This window comes from Pleurodeles waltl, chromosome 2_2 (assembly GCF_031143425.1).
Source record: "Pleurodeles waltl isolate 20211129_DDA chromosome 2_2, aPleWal1.hap1.20221129, whole genome shotgun sequence".
NCBI classification, from domain to species: domain Eukaryota; kingdom Metazoa; phylum Chordata; class Amphibia; order Caudata; family Salamandridae; genus Pleurodeles; species Pleurodeles waltl.
In genome coordinates, this window is record NC_090439.1 from 888,374,417 (window position 1) to 888,395,874 (window position 21,458).

The 21,458-nt window shown below is 47.9% G+C and overlaps 1 protein-coding gene across 8 annotated transcripts in view; it reads left to right on the forward strand.

The window, feature by feature from the left end:
• Positions 1 to 13,539: 13,539 nt before the first annotated feature.
• LOC138282727 (uncharacterized) overlaps positions 13,540 to 21,458 on the forward strand; it is a 390,534-nt gene continuing 382,615 nt past the window's right edge. For all 8 annotated transcript variants that reach the window (XR_011200989.1, XR_011200992.1, XR_011200993.1 and 5 more), the window contains exons 1-2: positions 13,540 to 13,602; positions 20,656 to 20,728. The gene's annotated coding sequence lies outside the window, so the exon portion shown is untranslated. The remainder of the gene's footprint in view (positions 13,603 to 20,655; positions 20,729 to 21,458) is intronic.

Genomic DNA, 21,458 nt, shown 5'->3' on the forward strand with positions numbered 1-21,458 from the left:
GAAGATGGACGGTGACTCAGAAAACCCTTGAGGAATTCTGCACCAACTGTACACCTTGTCCAGGAATTTGAAACTGAATAAAAACTGGCTGTCCTCATGAAGAGACACTGAAAAGAAAGCTTGTGACAAGTCTACAACAGTGAACCATTCAGCGTCACACAGAACCTGAAACATGATCACTGATGGATTTGGCACTATGGAGCAACATTTTACCACAATCTTGTTTATTTTCCTCAAGTCCTGCACAATTCGAACCTTCCCACAAGGCTTTTTCAGACCCATTATCGGTGAATTACATGGGCTGCTCAATATTCCTTCAGGACTCCTTGTTTTACAAAGTCCGCAATTATTTGCGATACCTGAAAAAGGACATCTTGTGCCATGTGGTACTGCAGCACCTGGGGAAACACTGCATTTGGCTTTACTTGTACTTTAACTGGTTCCACTCCTGTTATCAGTCCCACTTCCTTTCCTGTCAAATCCCACACTTTCTCCGTCACTGTCCCCTGTAATTCAGCAGGTAAGTCAGTTACTGTAAGCATCGAGAATAAGGTTATCAAAGGGTAATCTTCATTCGCGGTCTCTGTCTCTAATTCTGAGAACTGACCATCATCCCCTTCATCATCACTATTTGTCTGCACCTCAATTCCATCATTGGAACAGGTAATCGAGCATTTCGTTTTGCACAGTAAGTCTCTTCCCAGTAGGGACACAGGACTTGAATCACAGACTACAAACTTATGCAATCCCTGAAAGTTGCCAATCTCAACTTGCACCGTATCTGTAATTGGATTTGTCAAGTACTGGTTTGCTACTCCGACCACTCTTATGGTATGCCCTGAAAGTGGTAATTTTGGAACTTCTGCACTTCTGACTGTAGAGCGTGTAGCTCCGGTATCAACCAAGAATGAAACCTTGTGACCCATTACCTTCCCCTCTACATAGGGTCCCCTCTGATCTAATTCTAGGGACACTGCAAGCCTGCACTCTTCACTGTCTGAACTGTCATCCGACCATTCCTCATTCATTCCATCTTCACCACGTAATGGGAATTGCTGTACTGTATTATTTTGGCTCATCACTTGACCTGTGACCTGCTGAGGAAGCATCACCTGCTGCTGACCCATTGGAGCTAATGGTAATTGCATTTGCTGTCTAGGTACCATGGGAACCTGCTGTTGTACTTGCTGCATTTGCGCTGGTTGAACACGCGGCATTTGCATTTGCTGCATGGGCTGTAGACCGTGCATCTGCACCATGTTATTTTGGAAGTTCGGATTTTGACTTCTCAATTTTGGACCTCTCACATTTTGTAATGTACGACATTAGTGCTTTGTTGAACGACACCATCCTGCACCACATTTGGGCATTCCCGCTTCCAATGCCCCACGCCCCCGCACGCGTGACATGGAGACATCTTTTTCATCCCTTGTACGTCATTTTGAACTACGACAGTGTTCCAGTTTGGACCGCGATTCACAAAACTTCGACCTCTCGGTTGTGCCTGAAACACACCGTTCCCTTGCGGTTGTTGCTGTATCATCTGCTGAATTCCATTTCCCTGCATACCTGCCTGCGCTGCCCTTATCTGCATCACCATCACTTTCTCCTTCAGTTGTCTCTGCTTTAGCTCAATCTCATCACTACAGTATTTTGCGTACTGCAACACGTCATCAGTCGGCTTTGCTTGCCAACAGATCAAATGCTTCTTAATCATCTGTCTAAACTCTGGTCTCAGCCCTTCAACAAATCTGAACACGAGATGGTTTATGTCTTTCGGCTCAATAGTCTCAGTACCACTGTAATGTTTGAATGCCTTCAAAAATCTCTCATAGTAAGCATGTATCGATTCTTTAACCTCCTTTGAGGTCTGGTCGATTTTCTGCCAATCACTTTCGGCGACACTTTCTGCTTCAAAAACTCAATCACTTTGTGATAATACTTCATTACCTCTTCAGATGGGCTCCAGTCACCTTATGCCTTGCCGACTCCTGTGTCGGCCAGTCTACCCCTCTCTTGTACTCAAGCCATAAGTGGGGCGGAACAATGATCTCAAACAAGGTATTCAAATCTTCCCAGAGACATTTCGCAAGCTTCACAAACCTATCTGTTTGTTGGTACCACTTGATCGGTTTCTGCCTCAACCTGGGATAATCATTTGTGAAATATAGAATGTCTCCCCTGGACCACGGTACATGGACTAAAACCCCACCAGCTGTTTCTCTCATTGGTAGCATCTTTACTGATTCCGTATCTGGTGAAGCTTTAGCCTGACTTGACCCGGACTGTCACTTTTCTTCTTATCTCTTTTCTTTGCCCATCTACCTTCCCACTTTTCTAAGACACCCCAGATCTGAGCACTTTGCAGTATTTCTTTTAGATGTGCTTTCATCCCGGCAGACCTCATGTGCTCGAAGTCCTTTGAGTCAAAGTCTAATCTGTAACTTCTTTTAAAATGTTTAGTATTCTCAATATCGATATGGTATTTGTCTGCCAGGTTCGCTAACCTCTGATGTACCTTACCTACTTCTTTAGTGATTTTAGGGCACAGATACCTCAATTCTGCTTCTTTATATGACTCTGATCTGTTCACCCCCATTGTTCCTTCCACTAGTTTAGCAGCTTCCACGCCCAGTCTCACAAAGTTCAGGTACTCATCTTTCTCAGACCTTTCTAACTTTTCTACAGTTGTTGCGGCTTTTGGAGCGTAAGTTTTTTCTAACCACTCATTCACTTGTTTCACCGTAAAACCTTGCAGTGAAATATTCCCTGCATGCATCATTGGCGACTGTGAAGCATTCGTACTTATTGTTTGTGGGCTTAGCACTCCTAGCCCTGCTTGTCTCATTGCCTCCAACGGTGCTTCAACTGGGCTAAGGTCTAGCAAAGACCTCGGTTTTTCGACCGATTGCTCTCCTGGGGCCATTAACTGGGGAGTTTCTATGGACCCTCCTCTTATTACATCTTGTGTCATTACTCCCTGATCACACATGCCAGGCTTACCTTGTGCATACAATGGCACCAGTGGACCAACAGTAATTGGCAATGATATGGCCGCAGGTGTCTGACCTAGTCCAAAACTCTGTGGAGCAGCGACTCCAAAGGTCTGATTCTCTGAAGCCGGGGCAGGTATTAATGGAGGTCCTGCTGCTGGATTATACCCTGGTATTAGTTGTGGCTGTGGCTGGGGCATCAATTGTGGTGTTGGCTCAATCTGCACTAACCTCGATTTTGTATATATCGGGTCTGGCGGCACTATCAGATTTGTAGTAGTCTCTAGTACTGGGACGTCTGGATAGATTCTCTGTATCTGCAGTGGAGGTTGCAACTGTATCTGCATGTTTGGAGCAGTGGGTACACTTTCACCATTCTGTATCGAACCTCTATCACTAGTCTGTACTGTATCAGTAACTCCCTTCTCCTGCGTCTGGTTCTCAGGACCCGCACTAGTGCTCGGGACATTGTCGCTTACCGCATAAGGTGGCGGGCGATCATGTAATATCTGATTTAGGAATTCTTCATCGTCTGAATCGTCTTCTTCTATCCAAGATCTCATAGTCTCCTTAGACTTACTAGAGTCTTTGTCTGTTTTACATGTGGCTTTCTTCCCCTGCGTCTCATCTCCCTGTGATATTTCTGGGAATAATTTGAGTCCGTCAACTATTCCCCGTCTCCACATTTTGCTCTCATTATCCCACCTAGCTTCCGCTAAAGTCTTTTCTGCCCTTTTTATTCTTCTTTGGAATTTTTCTTGTCTCTGTTTAATAGCCATTAAATCCCAAATTGCTAAAGCCTCATACTGAGCTGGCCTCGGAGGTGGCTTCTGCACACTTAACATCCACCTTAAATTCTCTAGAACTCTCGCATTGAACGTTCCGTGTTCCGGAAACGCTAAACATCCCTCCTTTTCTGTCAATGTGTGCCACTGTTTCATCCATAAACAAGGCGCGACACCTTTTTCTTCCATAACTATATAAGCTGGAGTACCCTCAGGCGGTGTAGGCTCCCCTTCACTCGCCATAATGTATGCGTCTCCTTTCAGAGCGCTCTTAAAAGCTTTGATAAAATTCATCTTTGCGTCTTTTCTTTTGTTTGTATTTATTCAAGAAGTGACTTTAATTCCCAGGACACTCTTCACCCACCTTTCTCTACCTATTGCCTCTCACAGACGGCAGCCAATCCGTGCGCGACTTCTCTCGACAACTGACCTATCTCAGCACGGCACCACTGACGTCACACTCACACACTGCAGCTGACAAAGTCTTGCGGCTCGTCCGCCCCTCACTGGATTCACACCAAACTAATGCGAAAATTACTGTGAGCACCTTAACAACAACACAAATTTGCCGGTTTACTACAGGAAGGGTAACACATTCGCTTCAGAACTTTACAGAGCTTTCACTTGAAGCTTCGGCCGCTACTCTCTCCTTCTCAGTTCCCGCACCCACAAGCAGAATTCGACCTGCAAATCATACTCTCGACTTGTCAATGGTTTGTTCTAGTGCACCTTAGAACTTGCCAAATCTCCATCGAAGGTTTCACACATACAATTTGACTCAAACTCGACTTGTCAACCACGCCCGATTGACCTAATTAAACCGCACAAATTACAACATAAACCCAAGTGTCTCCTACACTTGTCAATATTCTCCGGAGTCTTAGACCACGACGGGTCCGTACATGAACAACCAACCACGTCGATGATTTTGAGCACAAAGCGCCACACTCATATGAAGTATGCCGACTTCCCTACTCTCATACTGCGGAGTACGCCCACTCCTACTAAAACAACATTACCTGGCCTAAATACACACAAACTTCACAAATCACCTGCGAAATGCATGAGCTGAGCAAGCACAAATCCTACACCACACATGCTATGTTGCCGAGAACATCCCCAACTCACTTAGGCAGGCTCCGAGATCCCGGGAAAGTCATGGTGAATTTAGAAACACATCATACCTCCAATTTTCATTATCTCAGAAAAACAAATTAAACAATAATACTCCGTCCTAGGGCCCCCAAAGGGCCAAACCGTCGCTCTGCTACCAGAACTGTTAACGCGTCCCTCCATGATAATTTATTACACATCAGGACTCGTTTTAGGCCAATGAATCTTTTGACCCAGTTAAGAGACACCTTAGGACGAGATAGCTAATCAATATGTCAATCAATACGTCAATAATGTCATCAATATTTATCACAACAATACATTTCACTTTAGTCAAAGTCATTAATCAATTCAAGATTCTACCATGACCTTGCAGCCATGAATAACCACACCAGTTTAGTAGAATTTTATGAGTTTTATTCCCTATTGATTACAAATCTAAGAGCAGATGCGTTAATCTCAAAACCAAGAAACATAATAGCATAGTCACGATATGGCAACTTTGGTAAGATTTCATTAAGGCAAGAATCACAAACATCAGAACATAACACGGCGTGAACATAGATTAATTTAGCAGAGTGTCAATAACACTTCAGTTCAACAAAGCATAGCTCCGGTCGTTTGTCTATTTGCGTCAGTTTAGTGAACACCTGTCCTAGCCACTGATTAGCATTGGCATGTTGGGCTTCATGCAAAACGATTAAGAACACCAATTTGGAAAACATCTAACTATGGTCACCTAACTTTCACCCCATATTATTTTACAAGTCTTTGATTGGTTCTCCTGTTCGATATCTTCAGAGGTGGCACATCCGGTATGATTTCATCTTTCTGTAATTCTTTGCACATCTTTTGGTCAGTAGCTCCATTGTCTTCACCGGTTTGAATGACTTTGTATATTACATTAATCTACACTGTTTCATTTTGTTTTAATATCATTCTACAAGCAATGGAAAATTGCATGGGAATGGATCTAGCATGGTTACATTCGTCTTCTAGTTTGAAGAAAAATAAAAGGTTGTGTCCTTTTGTGAGTCAGCACACTGCAAGATAGGAAAAATACATTTAATACGAGAGCCAAGCAGCTAAGCTTCGGCTCATGCTAACTTAAGGCCTACAAGGATTTCAGCACAAATGTAATAATACAATCATTAATAATTAGTAAAAACTCATTCAATATAATAATAATAAACATTTTAGTCATCATTATTAGTCCACGTATACATTGGTGGCCACTCCCCGTGGTCACATTTCAGGTGCACGTTTAAGCAAAATTACTATTACAGTTTCTATGCGGCATTATCACACATTAATTCATAAACATTTCATGTTAATTTAGATTATATATGTTACACTTTCTCAGTATGACTGCCTATGCATGCCGTTTGCATGCAAAAGTGGCCTTATCTGAGCTGTGGGATAAACGCTTGACTGCTCTGTTGGTGGTTCATTTGCAAGCGGCATGTTCCATAGGGGTATGCTAAGCGTTTTCCGCTTTTTGATTGAAAGCAAGATTGCCGAGAAACTCAAATTCTTTTCGTGCACCCGCTTTTCAATTTCCAGCCAGCACTGGTGTGAGAGCAAGTTGACTTCTGCCATTTTAAACCTCCAGCACAGTTTGACTGAGGTCCCATTCCTTGCTGGGCTCTGATGGAGCAGGCCGAACCTGAGCCTAATTTGAGCTTGTGAGACATGCTGTATTATTGCAAAAAGTTTTCTAAAGAGGCTTGTTTGCAGAGTGCTTAGAATTGCTGCATCCTTCCCATTCAGTAGTCCTGAGCCACAAGGTAATAAAGGCATACATTTAGCACCCAGGACCAGAAGGTGATGTGTTGAGGTGTTTTGTATCTTTTGCTGCAGGGTTTTGAAAGCAAACCAAAGTTTGTTTGCTATGGCCGATCTGGATGCTAGATGCGTTTTGAAGGTTAAGTGGGAATCTAAGTGGACACCTAGATACTTGTAAGAATTCACCACTTCTAGAGGGTTGCCCTGGCCAATCAGATGAATTTGATCAGCGTATTTTGTATTTACTCGAGAAGCGTAATGCTTTGGTTTTGCTAAAATTAAGTTCCAGCCACAAGTGTATCAGTGTATTCCAGTAGATTTTCTATTAGATGCTGCCGGCCGATTGGTGTTTTGCTGAGCAGTACAATGTCTTCATATTGCAGATGTCTGAGGTGTTCCTCACCCAGCCTGGGGAGTTCACTTGAGACTGGCCAGATGGTTGTCTTGGTCACCCATGTCGATGTTGAATAATCAGGGGACCAGAATGCATCCCTGTTTGACGGATTCTTGGTTGGGATTCTTTGGGTCGTGCATCGTTCATCCTCAATCTTGATTTGGACCCAAGTGTTGCTGTAAAGATTTATAATGGCATCCAGTAATTTCAGCAGCACCCCACAGCGAGAGATTTTTCCCACATCTTTGCCCTCAGCACCTTTTTGAAGGCCACCTTAAGGTCAACAAAACTGGTGTGAAGCCTGTCAGATTTAGATGTAACTTTTTCGGCAAGCAGAGTCACTGCCAGAAAGTTGCTAGTTACGCTCATGCCTGCACTGAAGCCGGTCTGAGTTTTCAGCACAGTGTCTGAATGGGTGACACAGTCATTTAGTTTAGTGAGCATGGTGGAGGCATTGACCTGGGCTTCGACGTTGATTAAGGCGATTAATCTGTAGTTTGCGGGATTTGAGTGTTCTCTGGATTTATAGATTGGGCGTAGTATGCTGTCTAGCCAAGAATCGGGATGGAGTTTGTTAATAGTGCGTAATTGTAAAATGGTGTTCGGTGTGTGGCCCAGAAGAAGGAATATTTTTAGAATAGTGCGTTTGGGAGGCTGTTGGGCCCTGGAGCCGCATTCTACCTGAGCTGTTTCAAAGTCTGTTTGACCAGCGTATGGTTCAAGCTGAAGCACTATGCCTCATCTAGTTGGGGCCTTTGGTGAAGGCGCCTGTGGACATCTACTTGTATTTTCTGGAGCTGTTTCAGGTCGGTCTGATTGTAGACTGTATCTCTGTGTGTTGCCGAGGCAGCCTCCGTGACACCGGCGTTATGATGCCAGTGGGGAATGTTTGCTAATCTGTTTATTTCTGCTCAGAAGAATTTTGAGTTGTTCTGCTTGCTTGCATGAAGCAGTTTCATCCAGGGGCTAGTGGTGGAGCTGGATTTGGCTGACCAAATTGCTTTTTTTTTGTGTTGTTTCGTTTTGACTATTTTGAGCTTGGCTTCCTTGCTAAGTTGGCAACCTTGTCAGAGAGCATGAATGATCTCCTTGTTAAGTTGCCTTTTCATGGCCTGCAGTTGGGGTGTAAACCATCTGGCCCCGGTTTGGTGGCATCCATTGTTGATGAAGGGTTTGATTGGAAATTCTTTTGTTAATGCCTTTATAAAGACCTCCCAGGCCTGAAGAGGTGAGTTGCAGGTGGCAGCACCCGAAGTTTCAAAGTGAAGATTGATGAAGTCAATGATGCTGGCTATTATTGAATCTTCCCAAATGAGGCACCTTGTGTTGTACAGCTGAGGGGATGAGGACAGATATATTGCTTCTGGCTCTCTGAGGGGAAGTCTCTAGGGCAAACGTTTGAGTGGAATGATTGCTCTCCAATCTCGGTTGTATGGTGAAGTTGGTGATACGTATGAATAATTCGGAGTCTCCCAGAGTGTATTCTATTGTGGAATTTGTACTGTCTGTCAGTCTGGTGAATGCTGCTGGTTGGTTCTGTGGGCTCTACCCATTTACTGTATAAAGACCCAGGGTTTCAAGTGCACGATTTGCCGAATTGATCTAATCTGGCCTGGTTACCAATTATTGCCTGAATTTTGGATGAAGGCTTAAAAACTGAGCCTTGTAGCAAAACCATATTAAAATCGCATGATATCATTATATGAGCTTGTGGGTACATAACTTTAAGGGATTTGAGTAGGCCTGTCAGGGTCTTGATCTTTGCGCACTTACCCTACATGCTGGATGGATATATAGGTTGAAGATCAATAAAGTTGATGTGTGCTCTGTTTGTGGTACTACATAGAGTTTAACACATTCTAACCATGGTAATCCCAGGTCCAGGGCCTCATGGAAAACAAGAAACGTCTGTGGCAATGAAGAGTGAAAGCCCCCGTTTTGCTTTGCCTGATTTTGATTCTTTTATTGCAGCAATATAATATTCTTGGAAGCCCACTTTTGAAGCTGGGGTCTGCATCCAAGTTTCTTGCAGCAGCAAGATATCAAGTGTTCGCAAGAAACTTAGAAAATCGTCCTCTACCACCTTGCTGCTAAGCCGTTTACTTTTCAGGTGCAGATTTTGTATGTGGTGGGCTCTGGGAAAAGTGCTAGAAATGGTCACCACACAGATGTTATGAGTCTGTTGCTAGTGGGCTGTGCTGACTGCTGGGCACCATGGCTTGCACTGTGATGTGCTACTTGAGGTGTCAATGACCTTGTTATTTGTAGCCCCTCCATCGCTGCTGTCGGGTGCACAGGGCCAATTGCCCCATTAGCAGTCCTTGCTGTTGCTAAATTGGCAGATATAGGGACAGAGGGTTTGGGTATCGTGTTCGGGTATCCTCATGTCAATTCCCATTCTGCAAATTTGTCCCTGTATTGTCAGACTTGGGCAGCAGTACATTCATCTGTCCAAGTTATGGTGGTGATTTAATTCTCTGGTAGGTTGGGGATTGGGTCTGAATTTGACTGTTTCTATATTATTGGATATAATGTGTTGACATCTGTAGTGCTTTGAGCAGCCTTAAGACTGCACTCCTATTTAAGATGTTGTGGTGACCCCTGTGTTTGTAACATGGGATCAGTTGAAGCCGTTCTTTCTCCTGGTTTGGGCTGCTGAGTCCTTGTGTGTGTTCCACCTGTTTGGTTCAGGTGACTGTGCGGTCCTCTGGGTCTGTCTGAGCATGCCTTGAAGTATGGGAAAAGAGATCCTTATTGCTCCTTAGTTCTCGGTGTTGGAAGGCACAAGGGTGACTGATCTTTGGATGTTATTTCCCCACAGGATCAATGAGTTGGTAGGTTGGGACTTGTTCCTGCTCGAGAGATGCATGGGTGTTGACCTTGATTGTGGAGCCTGTTGTGTTGGGGCCCTAGGCCCTCATGCTACTAAAAATGAGACACACGGACTCGCTTTCTTAGTGGGTGAAACTGGCCCTGGGCACGTGCGCCCGCCCCCTTTTATTGCCAGGGTCACCTGACCGGTGACGCCTGTGCTGGGTGGGTGTGGGGTGTATGTGGGAGGCCAGCCCTCAGCAGAGAGGCTGGCCAAAACACTAGAACGTGTCCAGCAGGACACTACATTCCTCCAAAACTTTGAGGAACAAAAACAAAGTCCAACCTGCAAGAGAAAAACACAGTAACAAACACACCACCATCAGTCTCTCGGCCTCGAGAAGGCAGGCCGCAGGATTGCCGTGGGCAGGTGCAGCTGGGAGCACCCGGATCCTTCTGCACGAGTTCATGATTTAACCAGTCACAGCCGGGCACGAACACAGTGTGGAAGAAATCCGGACTCTGACAGTCAGATGGTTGGACAAATGTCCACTGATGCACCGTGCTTCAGTCCTGTGGGCACTCGTGGCGAGGCTGGTGGTGTTTACAGTTCAGTTTGTTCAAACAGGGCGTATCATTCGAATTGGGTGCATCACCCAAATTGGGTGCATCACAAGCGTTGGTGGAGTCCACTGTGAATCTGCTTGCCAAGACATCCTAGCTTCACGAAGGCCAATCCCTTGAAGACGGATGACATCTTGGATGTTGTGAGGTCCTCCTCTGAAGCCCTTGTATGTTCTGACCTCTGATGGCAGAGTTGCTTCCAGGCCACCTCTCGGTTTTGGATTCTTCACTATGGAACTTCCTCAAGGCCTTTTCGATGGGTTTGCCACGGGATCGGCATGGACTGTGCTGGGCTGCGTGTGGGCCATCTGCCGGCCGCTGCAGGCTCTCCGACAGGAGCCATGGTCAAATCATTCGTGCAACCACAAGGGTGGATGTTCCGTGGTCAGGGCGCTTGCCGACATGGATCAGGTGCATGCGGGCTCTCAGACGGACTCAGGGCAATTGTCTATCACGTTGCCAGGAGGGTGTCTAGTTGGTGTCATGTTAATTCACTGAAGACAGTCTTGGTGTGCTGTGACCTGTTGGGAGTCTCCATTGCACAGCCCTTTTTGTCTCTTTGACTTCATCGGTGGGGCAATGTCCAGTCCTCTCTCAAGCTTGAGAGGACCCTTGTCTGGGTTGTCACGGGACTGCTTGTGATCTGCGCTGGGGTTGCTTGTGTGCCACATAGGGCAGCTGCAAGACCTCCTAGGAGCCACTGCCTAGTCGCTCGTGCAATTACAGGGGTAGATGGATCTGGGTCACGACTTGCTCTTGTCACCGAGAGCAGGATATACCGATAGGGCGAGCAGTTGGTCATTGGTTGAATAGTTCTTCAGAGCATTAAAGCAGAGGTGTAGGACTCCATTCTGGTTGTTTAACTGCTCCTTTGATGGATATCGTGATGCACATGGCAATGATGACATTTGCCGTTGGGAGACCTGGACGACAAGTGATGTTGCTGGAGTAAGGGTGATTGGAGTAACTTCGTCACAGCGAGTGCAGACTTTCTTTTGCTCAAGTGCAGATGCTAGCTAGCAGTGGTGCCATCTGCTTCAAACAGCCGATGACAGGTGGCTTGGATGGTCACCTTTGACGTGTGGGGTAAGTACGCGGTTCGCGCATGGCGTCTTACATTTGGCACTCCCGCCGAGCTGTCTCCAGTGACGTCATCGCACCCCGGTGGCTGTCTTGTCTGTGTGTGCACTCTTCCTTTGTTGTGGGAGTCCTCCATCTCTCCACCCTGTTGATCTTCCGTTCTTGTTCTTCTATGGTCCTCAGGTGTTGCAGTGTGACAGGTGATGTCACACAGTCTCCTTTCTTCCTCCTTCATAGCGTGGTGCTACGCCACGCTTTCTTCTCCTTTGTTGTGGCGTCTGGCCACTTGTCTTCCTTTCGTGTGGACCTTTCGAAGGTCCTGTCCTGCCGAAGGACTAGGGGCTCATCCCCGTGTTGCAGTGGTGGCGTCGTGCCACTCAGGGTGTGCAACTCTCCTCTTGCCTGTTGTGAGTCACTGCCGACTCAGTCTTGAGGCAGTGTGGGGGAGGACACTCCTTGTGCGACTCTCCTCTTGCCTGTTGCGAGTCTCTGCCGACTCCGTCTTGAGGCAGTGTGTGGGAGGACACTCCTTGCTGAGTCACTGGCCCGTTGCAGGGCAGTGACATAGGGTCACTTTCTTTTCCGCTTCCTCTTCACTTGAGGGCGCAGTGCTTGCGCCTCAAGGCAGTGCTTTCTTGGCACTGGGTCTTGCTTGAACCTGCGTGTGCTTTGCAGGGTTGGCCGCTTCTGATGACCTTCTGTGTGATGGGCCAACGGTGGCCGTCTTGTGTTGCTGAAAAGCCGGCTGGCACGGCCTCTTGTCCCGCGCGTTACGTCACGATCTCGGGTGCTCTCTCCAATTTCGCGGGCGTTGTCTTAGTCGTCACGTTCTCTGGCGCAGCTCTCTGCGCATGTGACATAGGGGGTCATTCCAACCCTGGCGGTCAATGACCGCCGGGTTGGAGGACCGCGGGAGCACCGCCGACAGGCCGGCGGTGCTCCCAAGGGCATTCCGACTGCGGCGGTAAAGCCGCGGTCGGACCGGCAACACTGGCGGTCTCCCGCCAGTGTACCGCCGCCCTTTGGAATCCTCCAAGGCGGCGCAGCTAGCTGCGCCGCCGAGGGGATTCCGACCCCCCCTACCGCCATCCAGTTCCCGGCGGTCCGCCCGCCGGGAACCGGATGGCGGTGGGGGGGTCGCGGGGCCCCTGGGGGCCCCAGCAGTGCCCATGCCACTGGCATGGGCACTGCAGGGGCCCCCGTAAGAGGGCCCCTACAAGTATTTCACTGTCTGCTTGGCAGACAGTGAAATACGCGACGGGTGCAACAGCACCCGTCGCACCTTCCCACTCCGCCGGCTCGATTACGAGCCGGCATCCTCGTGGGAAGGGAGTTTTTCCCTGGGCTGGCGGGCGGTCTTTTGGCGACCGCCCGCCAGCCCAGGGAAAAACTTAGAATACCCTCCGATGTCTTTCGACCGCGGAGCGGTATTTCGGAGGGGGGAAGTCTGACGGGCGGCCTCCGCCGCCCGCCAGACTTAGAATGACCCCCATAGTCTCTTTTTCTGGGCGTTTTGTTAGCGCCTGGCATGTCCTTTTTCTTGTCCTGCGGTGATTTCCATCACTGCTGAGACGTGGCGTTCTTTCGGCGATGGGAGTGGATGGCCGCCAGTGGCTGCGCCGACCATGCGTGCTCTCTTCGATACCTCACGTGGCACTTACGTCCATTCCTCACTGTTGCAGGTGGGCGGGGACAGCTGCAGTCTTCGCCTTCCCTTTTGCAGCGTCGTTCGCGTTGCGTCCTTCCTCGCCGTTTCCTTCTTCTGCGCCGTTTCCGTCAAGGGGCGCGATCTTGGTCTTGTGCAGTCACTCTCTGAAAGTGCTGCTGTAGACTTGCCTTCATCCAATCTTGTTTTCCTTTAAAATAGAAAATAGGGTGCAGTGCCACCTTTGGCCACTGGATGTCAGTAGTGCACTTCTTTCATGCTTGAAAGACACTCTTTCTTCCTCTTGTGCCTCGGTTGTTGGAGACAGACACCGGAGAGGATCCAGGCTGGAGGGGGCTGCAGAAGCTGCAGGTAAGTGTCTTTTCTTTTTCCACCAGTTTTCTGTCTTCTTTTTTCCTTGTAAAAGTTTTTTTTTTTCTTGCACAGCCTCGTTGAGAGAGGCAGGCAGCTCGAAGTTTCTGTGGGTGGTTTGGGGGCCCCGGGCACTGTTTTCTCTAGGTGCGTGTCAGCACCTCAATTCTTTGTTCCTTTCTATGAGGTGGGGGCGCGGCCCTGGGCAATTTTCCTTGCCCTTGGTGCGTGTCTGCACCTTGTATTTCAATCTGTTTTCGGTGCGTGTGTGCACCGATGTGCTCTTTGACCACGCGGCAGCAGGAGGGCGGCTCTGGGCACTTTGCTTCTTTCTTTGAGCAAACATTAGCCTCGTGGGCAGAGGCAGGCAAAATTGCACGCTGCTCTGTGAAGGGGGAGGCGGCCCTGGGCACTTCTTTTTACTTTTAGCAGGGTGCATTACCTTCTTGGGGGTGGGGGCAGGGGCGGCCGGTCCCGGCTATTGTTTTATGGGTTTTCTGGGTGCGCGGCAGCACCTTTGCCTTCCGTGGCCTCAGCAGCCTCCCTTAACGCTGCGGGTCGTGTTACTGGGAAAGTATGGGGCGGGGGCCTTGGGCATTTTCCAGTGTGCTTTCGGTGCGCAACAGCACCATCCCGGCACTTGGTCCCGGCCGCGGCAGCCTTCCCTGATGCTGCGACCCGTGTTGCTGGGGGGCAGCTCTAGGTGCTTCACTTGGCTGGTGCATGTCAGCACCGTCGCGCTCCTCTTTTCACGGCCGCAGCCGTCTTGGCAGTGCTGCGGTCCACCGTGCTGTGCCTTTATGGCGGTAGCCTAAGAGCTACGTTCCTTTTCACACTGCTGCTCGGTCTCCCTTATCCCAGCGGGAGAGCGGGGACAGCGCGCAGCAGTCTTTACCCCCTTTTCAGATTTCTCCCGCCGTGGTGGTGCCACACTGGCATCCACAGGGCTCACCTCATGCCAGGCAGGGTGTCGGCGGTGTTCTCGGCTGCTTTCTGCCTTTCGGGATTTGTGGCAGGTGGGTGCTGCAGTGAGGTGCTTTACAGATGTAAAGTAAGGGAACACTTCATGCATTTCCCTCCTCGCAGCGCAACAGCTGCAGCCGGCTCACGCGTGGGGCAGACATCATCGTCGCCAATGTTGTGTTGGGGCCCTAGGCCCTCATGCTACTAAAAATGAGACACACGGACTCGCTTTCTTAGTGGGTGAAACTGGCCCTGGGCACGTGCGCCCGGCCCCTTTTATTGCCAGGGTCACCTGACTGGTGACGCCTGTGCTGGGTGGGTGTGGGGTGTATGTGGGAGGCCAGCCCTCAGCAGAGAGGCTTGGCAAAACACTAGAACGTGTCCAGCAGGACACTACAGAGCCCATAATTCAGGGCAAATGGACTCACTTCAGAGTCCCGAAAGAAAAGGAGGGAAGTTGCTGTGTCTGTGAGATGCATGTACGTGTTCTTGATGCACGCTCATTCCAGGGACTTGTGGTGCAATATTTCCATTTTTTGGCATGTTCATGGCTGACACAGTGGCTTCTTTGTGGGCTGCCAGAATATCGGATAAGGTGCAATAGTGGAGTCAATGTTTTTATCTTGGATGGAGTCTTGGTGCGATGGATGCGATTTTGCGATGTATTGGCGCTTTTTGCTGTATTTCCACCTCCGTTTTTCCCTGCTTTTCTTAAGCATTCCCTCTTGGAAAGTCAGGGGCATTGGCATGATGACGATGTTGCTGGGGGTTGCTGTTTCTGAGGTGTCTGTTTCGATGGTGTGATGTCTAAGATGATTGTTACTGACACCTCCATTAGAAAGGCTGATTTATTGTCAGTCTTGTTATATTCCATGGAGTAATCCTGTTCCAATGGCAAGGTTGATTTATTGTTAGTCCTGTTGTGTTCCATGTGGTGTTCCTGTGTTGAGGCCAAATGCCTAGCTCCTGTTGATGGACTCTTGGAGTAACTGAACTCACTGATAGACTGAGTATTGTGGGGAAGTGGCGAGTTTGAGAGACCTTGATTTCCTCCAGAATTACTGGTAAGATTGTGGGGACTGTCAAGAGGCGGTCCATGTTCAGGCTGATTTGGCAGGTATGGTAGGTTTTGGCTGGATCTTGCTGTACTTTTATGATCATGTCGTTCAAACCCTGCAATTTTCAATCAATTCCCTGAGCGTGAATGTTTAAAAGGTCACCTTGGATGTCCAGTTTGTCTGTGTGGAAGGTTAATGCTGAGGAGATCACCTCCATTGTCCTCAATAAGTGGGACCAAGTGGTCATTTCCGGAGAGGGATTGTATGTATCTTATAGGTGTCTTGCAGACCGATCTAATAGGATCTTCACTGGTGTAACTGGACCCTCTGCTTCCAGGCGCTTCTTGTTGTCTTTTCCTCTTTGAGGCTCCAGGAATTGCCATTGTCCATGGTGGCAATCTAGTTTCCCAGTGGCAGTTTAATAGGCGATAGCAAGATGTTGTATTATGCTTTAGGACTAAGATTGAGAGAGTGCTGAGATGATCCAAAGGCTGTTCCAGAGTCTGGTCAACGGGCTTAGAAGCATCTCCCCCACACTGCAGAGTCATCTGGTGCCTCATCATGACGCGTGTTGGTTGGCTCATCGTGTAATTGTCTTGTACCACAAGTCTGTGAATGCAGCTGGGAGTCGTCCTGCAGAACGGCCCATCCCAGTTGTTTTTCATGGGGCTTCGTATGCAGATTGCCAGGGATGTCGATGGGAGGGCCTTGGATGATGTGCTGCATTCTTGTGGCATGCACTTGTTCTTCAACCAAGAACTGAGCCTTGGAGCGGATCGGCTGGTTTGGTTTTGTTAAATGTTTGGGGGAGCGCTGAGGTTGGGACTCAAAGTCGTAATCCGGCTTAACCTCACACCCTGACAGGTTCTGATCCGAGAGATAGCTTGCTGGACGCTGGTTAGACTGGTTGCCTATGTGCTTCCTTTGGTGGAGAAGAATCATGTACCAGTGGAGAAGGGAAGTGTTCGGGCCCTGGTCCTTGCTGATCAAGGGGGTGTGTGCCTCTAACACAGGCTTTAAGTAGTCAGCTATTTTGACCTTTCCTGATCCTGGACAGTTGGGGGCAGTTGTAGTTGGTGCCGCCTTGCTTGTTGGCTCTGCTGTGTCTGGTTCGAGGTCTTGAGCTGACACTAGGGGCTCAGGGACGACTGTGGCCTTTGCCTTCCCCAATACCCCATGTTTTTTCTCAAATAAATCAAAAGAAGGGCCAAGGAGATCAATGCTGCACCTTACCACACTAGTAAACCAAACATCTTTTAAATTCCCTTCATAGAAATGCTGCACGAGTCTTGAAGACCAGCCCTCCTAGTCACAACTACCCTAGGACAAAGTCCTGGAAATTCAATATTCACATGGGACTCAGCACTCATATTTGTTCTGTAACAGGATAAATAGTTCAACAAAGTCTAATTCCAAAATTAGGGATGGCTCAGATTTCTCAAAACTTTATTCTTTGGTGAAACAATTCTTTTTATTCTTTAATATTCATAAAACCATCTTCCTCTGTATTTCATAGTAGTCATAGTGGCCGCAATTCATAGTGAGCCTCCAAGCCAACACGTTTCGTCCACACGGACTTCTTCAGGGCTGTGTGGGGAATTTTTCGCAGGCTTGCCTTATAAGGTGACCAATTGCCTGTTAATTACACCCCCATATTTTTTGCTGTTTCTTTACCCTGTGGACTTTTCTAGATCACGTAGTGTCCTTTGCTATACTGTTGTGTTTGCATGTGGGGCATTGGTGCTGCTTGGACCAAGAATAGACCAGACTCCTTGGCGCTGATGCTGTATCTATTGGAGCAGACCTGATATTGCGGCTGTGGGTGTGAGGACCTCAGGAGGGGCAAACACCTGGCATGTGGAGCACACGGAGAGGCGCAAGCCACACCGGGCCCTAGCTCAGCTGCCTCTGCAACCTTCTGGCTCTACCCTGGGGCTGCGCTCTAACCTCACAGCCATGCTCACCGCAGGCTTGTCTTGATTCTCTCCAACATACTAAACAGGAAACTTCCCGCTCGCCTAATTGCCTATCAGAGTCCTGTGCGGCCATTCAAAGGTTACTTTCTCCTGTTACTTTTTTCCCCTGACTAGTGCTCAGCTAGCACTGTCACTGGCTTTATGTACAGAATTTGAGGGTGCCGATTGAACAGATTAGGTGGAGTGGGGTGGCGGGTGAGGTAGACTCAAGCATGAGAGAGAAAAAGCAACAACGAGGTCAACTGTGCTGTGATACGGCAATGCAGCAGTGTAAACTACCATGTAGGCAGCATGGGCATGGAAGACATGGCCCCTTACCTTGCCAAAGGGAGCTCGAGGCCACTGAAATTGCCGACTCAGTGCCTCAAACAAAGTCTACCTATGCTGCCCTCTGCCGTGCCCTCTTTGGCCTTGGGGCACAGCACTGATTTCCCTCTCAGCACAGCCCTCGTCTCCCTTGCGCCACAATCCTGTATCGTGCTTGCTGCTTGCTCTGCAGTGATGCATCGTTGGGTTCATGTAACTAGTTTGTGCTACCATCTCTGGATGACATTAGCAGCGAGTGGGCAGAATCAATATTCAAGTAGTGGATTAGTACTTAGATGCTAAGGCAATATACATTTTTTTAAAGCTGAGCTCTAATTTGCTGAGAATGTAGTTCTTTTGCTCACATTACTGTGATTGAGCAATATTTGATGGTGTCCAATGCAAGGGAATCATATGTAAACCCCTGAGTTTGGCGGTGAGTCAGAAGAATTTCTGATGCTACTAGGGATGCTGTCTGTTTCCATATTGTTTTTGCTGCTTACTTGAGATTTACAATATTTCTGATCTGCACATTATTTAGTATGCCGTATTTACTGAGAGCCTTCGTGGCAATGATTTCATTAATTTGCATTTATGATCTCTACCTACTGAATTTTTCTAGTAAATCTTAAAATTTCTGTTCCTGATCTAGAACTTAATCATTGAATTAGTCTTTACTTAATTGACTATATTTTTGGTATGTGATGGGGTACCTTATCTCAGGGAAAACATTGTCTCATGAAATGTAGCTTTAACACTGTTCGGCTTCATCAACCCATGGGGGAGTTGTTTATGTAATATTTTGGGGTGGGCAAATTTAGGGGTTCCCCTGCTCCAAGAAACTCATTTATGCTAAATCTCTTCTGCAAGTATGCTACTTTTTGCTTGAAAAACACCTTACTTTTGGCTTCCTCTCATGAGGTTTAAGAGTCACTATCCTTAAGAATTGTGGTTCTGAGTTCAGGTAATTATCGTACATTTTATCACAATATACTGTCAATGCATGTTATAAGTCCAATAGGGTAGTAAGGGTGAAAGGCGCCGCACATCTAGGCAGTAAAACAATAATTTTACACAAGTAACAAAGTAACCGTAAGATCAGGTGCAAACTGGCCCAGTGCCTTACTACCCGGTAGGCACCAAAAAGGGTATTGGGATACCCGAAGACAAAATTGGACAAGAATGGCCACAGCACACCGATAGTATAGTCCAATAGTGTGGCAGGGATGTAAGTAATGGGGGAGCCGCGTGATCGGTTGAATGGGCTCAGGGACGTAAGTGGTGACTTCGAAGGGACGTGTGTCAACGAGCTATTTTGGACCAGTACTCGTCCAAAATAGCTCGTTGACACACGTCCCTTCGCCACTTCAGGTTCCGACCACAGGCTTACCAGGGTCTGCATTCATGTTCTCTCACTCAACCATATTCTCATTAGTTCCACTCTAAGAAGTCACCACTTACGTCCCTGAGCCCATTCAACCGATCACGCGGCTCCCCCATTACTTACCTTTGTCACGCACCTTCCTGGCCGGCTGGCCCAGCCTTGATAAAGTCACTGGTGTGACGAAACACGTGTTGGCTGTATCACGCTGATGACACAATGATTTCCAGTATCTACAAATAAAAGACACCCTCTACAAACAGGACTTGAGACTCCTTTCAACTTTGCTTCATAGCAACATAAGATAAGGGTCACTCATCCCTGCCACACTATTGGACTATACTATCGGTGTGCTGTGGCCATTCTTGTCCATGTTATAAGTCCACTTAAAACATTATGCATATGAGCTAACACATTTTGTTAATATGCAAATCTTGATTATCAATACTAATGCTAATGTAAATATTAAAGACCGTCGATGACTCAAATGTGATTACACACAGGCCCACATTCCAACCCTGGCGGTCAAAGACCGCCAGGGCCGGGGACGACGGAAGCACCGTCAACAGGCTGGCGGTGCTTCCTGGGCCATTCTGACCGCAGCGGTAAAGCCGCGGTCAGAAAACCGGGTCCGGCGGTTTCCCGCCGGATTTCCCCCGGTTGCCCAAATCCGCCATGGCGGCGCTGCAAGCAGTGCCGCCATGGGGATTCTGACCCCCTTCCCGCCAGCCTGTTTCTGCCGGTTTTTACCGCCAGGAACAGGATCGCGGGAACGAGTGTCTAGGGGCACCCTAACAGGGCCCCAGCACTGCCCATGCCACTGGCATGGGCAGTACAGGGGCCCCCTAACAGGGCCCCAGCCTGCTTTTCACTGTCTGCATAGCAGACAGTGAAAAGCGCGACGGGTGCAACTGCACCCGTCGCACACCTGCAACACCGCCGGCTCCATTCGGAGCCGGCTTCAGTGTTGCAGGCCTCTTTCCCGCTGGGCCGGCGGGCTCTTCCTTGTGTAGCGCCCGCCGGGCCAGCGGGAAAGTTGGAATAGCACCAGCGGTCTTTTGACCGTGGTGCCGCCCGCCGGGTTCAGAATGACCCCCACAATGTTTTAAAATAACAGTTCATAGGTTTTCTCTTCTTGTGTTTTCATTCAGAAACAGTGTTCCTTTAATAGTTTTCTTGAATATGTCTTTTTCCACAGACACAAAGTATTCCAGGTAAAAATAAAATGTGCCTACATACAGTATTTCAGATACACAATGCCAGTGAATTCCCTAGAAATAGGGGCATTGCCAGTAGATATCTAGGACTTCTAAATCTACGCAGAGCTGTTACCTTAGGATTGTTGCTTTTCACCTTTCTTATCTTACAGCTCACCAGTGGTCTATGCTGCTGAAGAATAAACCTCAGAATCTGGAAGCTGCACAGCACATACAACAGCAAAGGTAAGTGTTGTTTTCTTAGAAATTAGGAGCGAGACAAGATGAAAATAAGTCCTCTCTTGTGCTCAAATTACTAGAACTGGCAAGACCTCCGACCTGCAAGGATGGCAGCAGCTTTTGTAATGAGCTGTGCCCAATATGGCAGGAATATCATATTACTCCCCAAACACTCCCATCAGCGGGAACTTGGGAGCCTCTCTGACACAGCCCAACCAACCACAAATTCACCATAATCTGGAACCAAATGTTTGAGGGTCAAATGATCGTATTGTTGTTGCTTCATCCTTGGCCTAGATGATCACAGTAACCAAGCCCCTTTCCCTGCTGGTGGAAACATAGGCAATGGCATTAGGAGCCTGGTTACAGGCAGGAACATGGGCAGTGTTATAAGGAGCCTGCTTAGTGGTTGGAGCATGACACCATCTTAGGGTTTAATTTGACTGGGGGGGTTAAATGGAGTGTGGTGGGGGTGCATGTCAGGAGGCCAGGCATTATTTATTTTACATTTAGAAGTGTAGGTTATGTAATATATGGCTTTCCATTATTCCTCTGCCCCTGTGTAGAAGTTGAAAGCAAGAGAGATAATTTGGGTAAGAGGCTACACATATTATAAAATAAAATTATAGATGGGTTAAAAAGTGAATAATGAGGATGCTTTTTGCCTCGGGGTTCTGAGTAATATAAAAAGCAACTCAATCTTTGCTTCCATTGTCTATTTGATGTCACTCGGAAC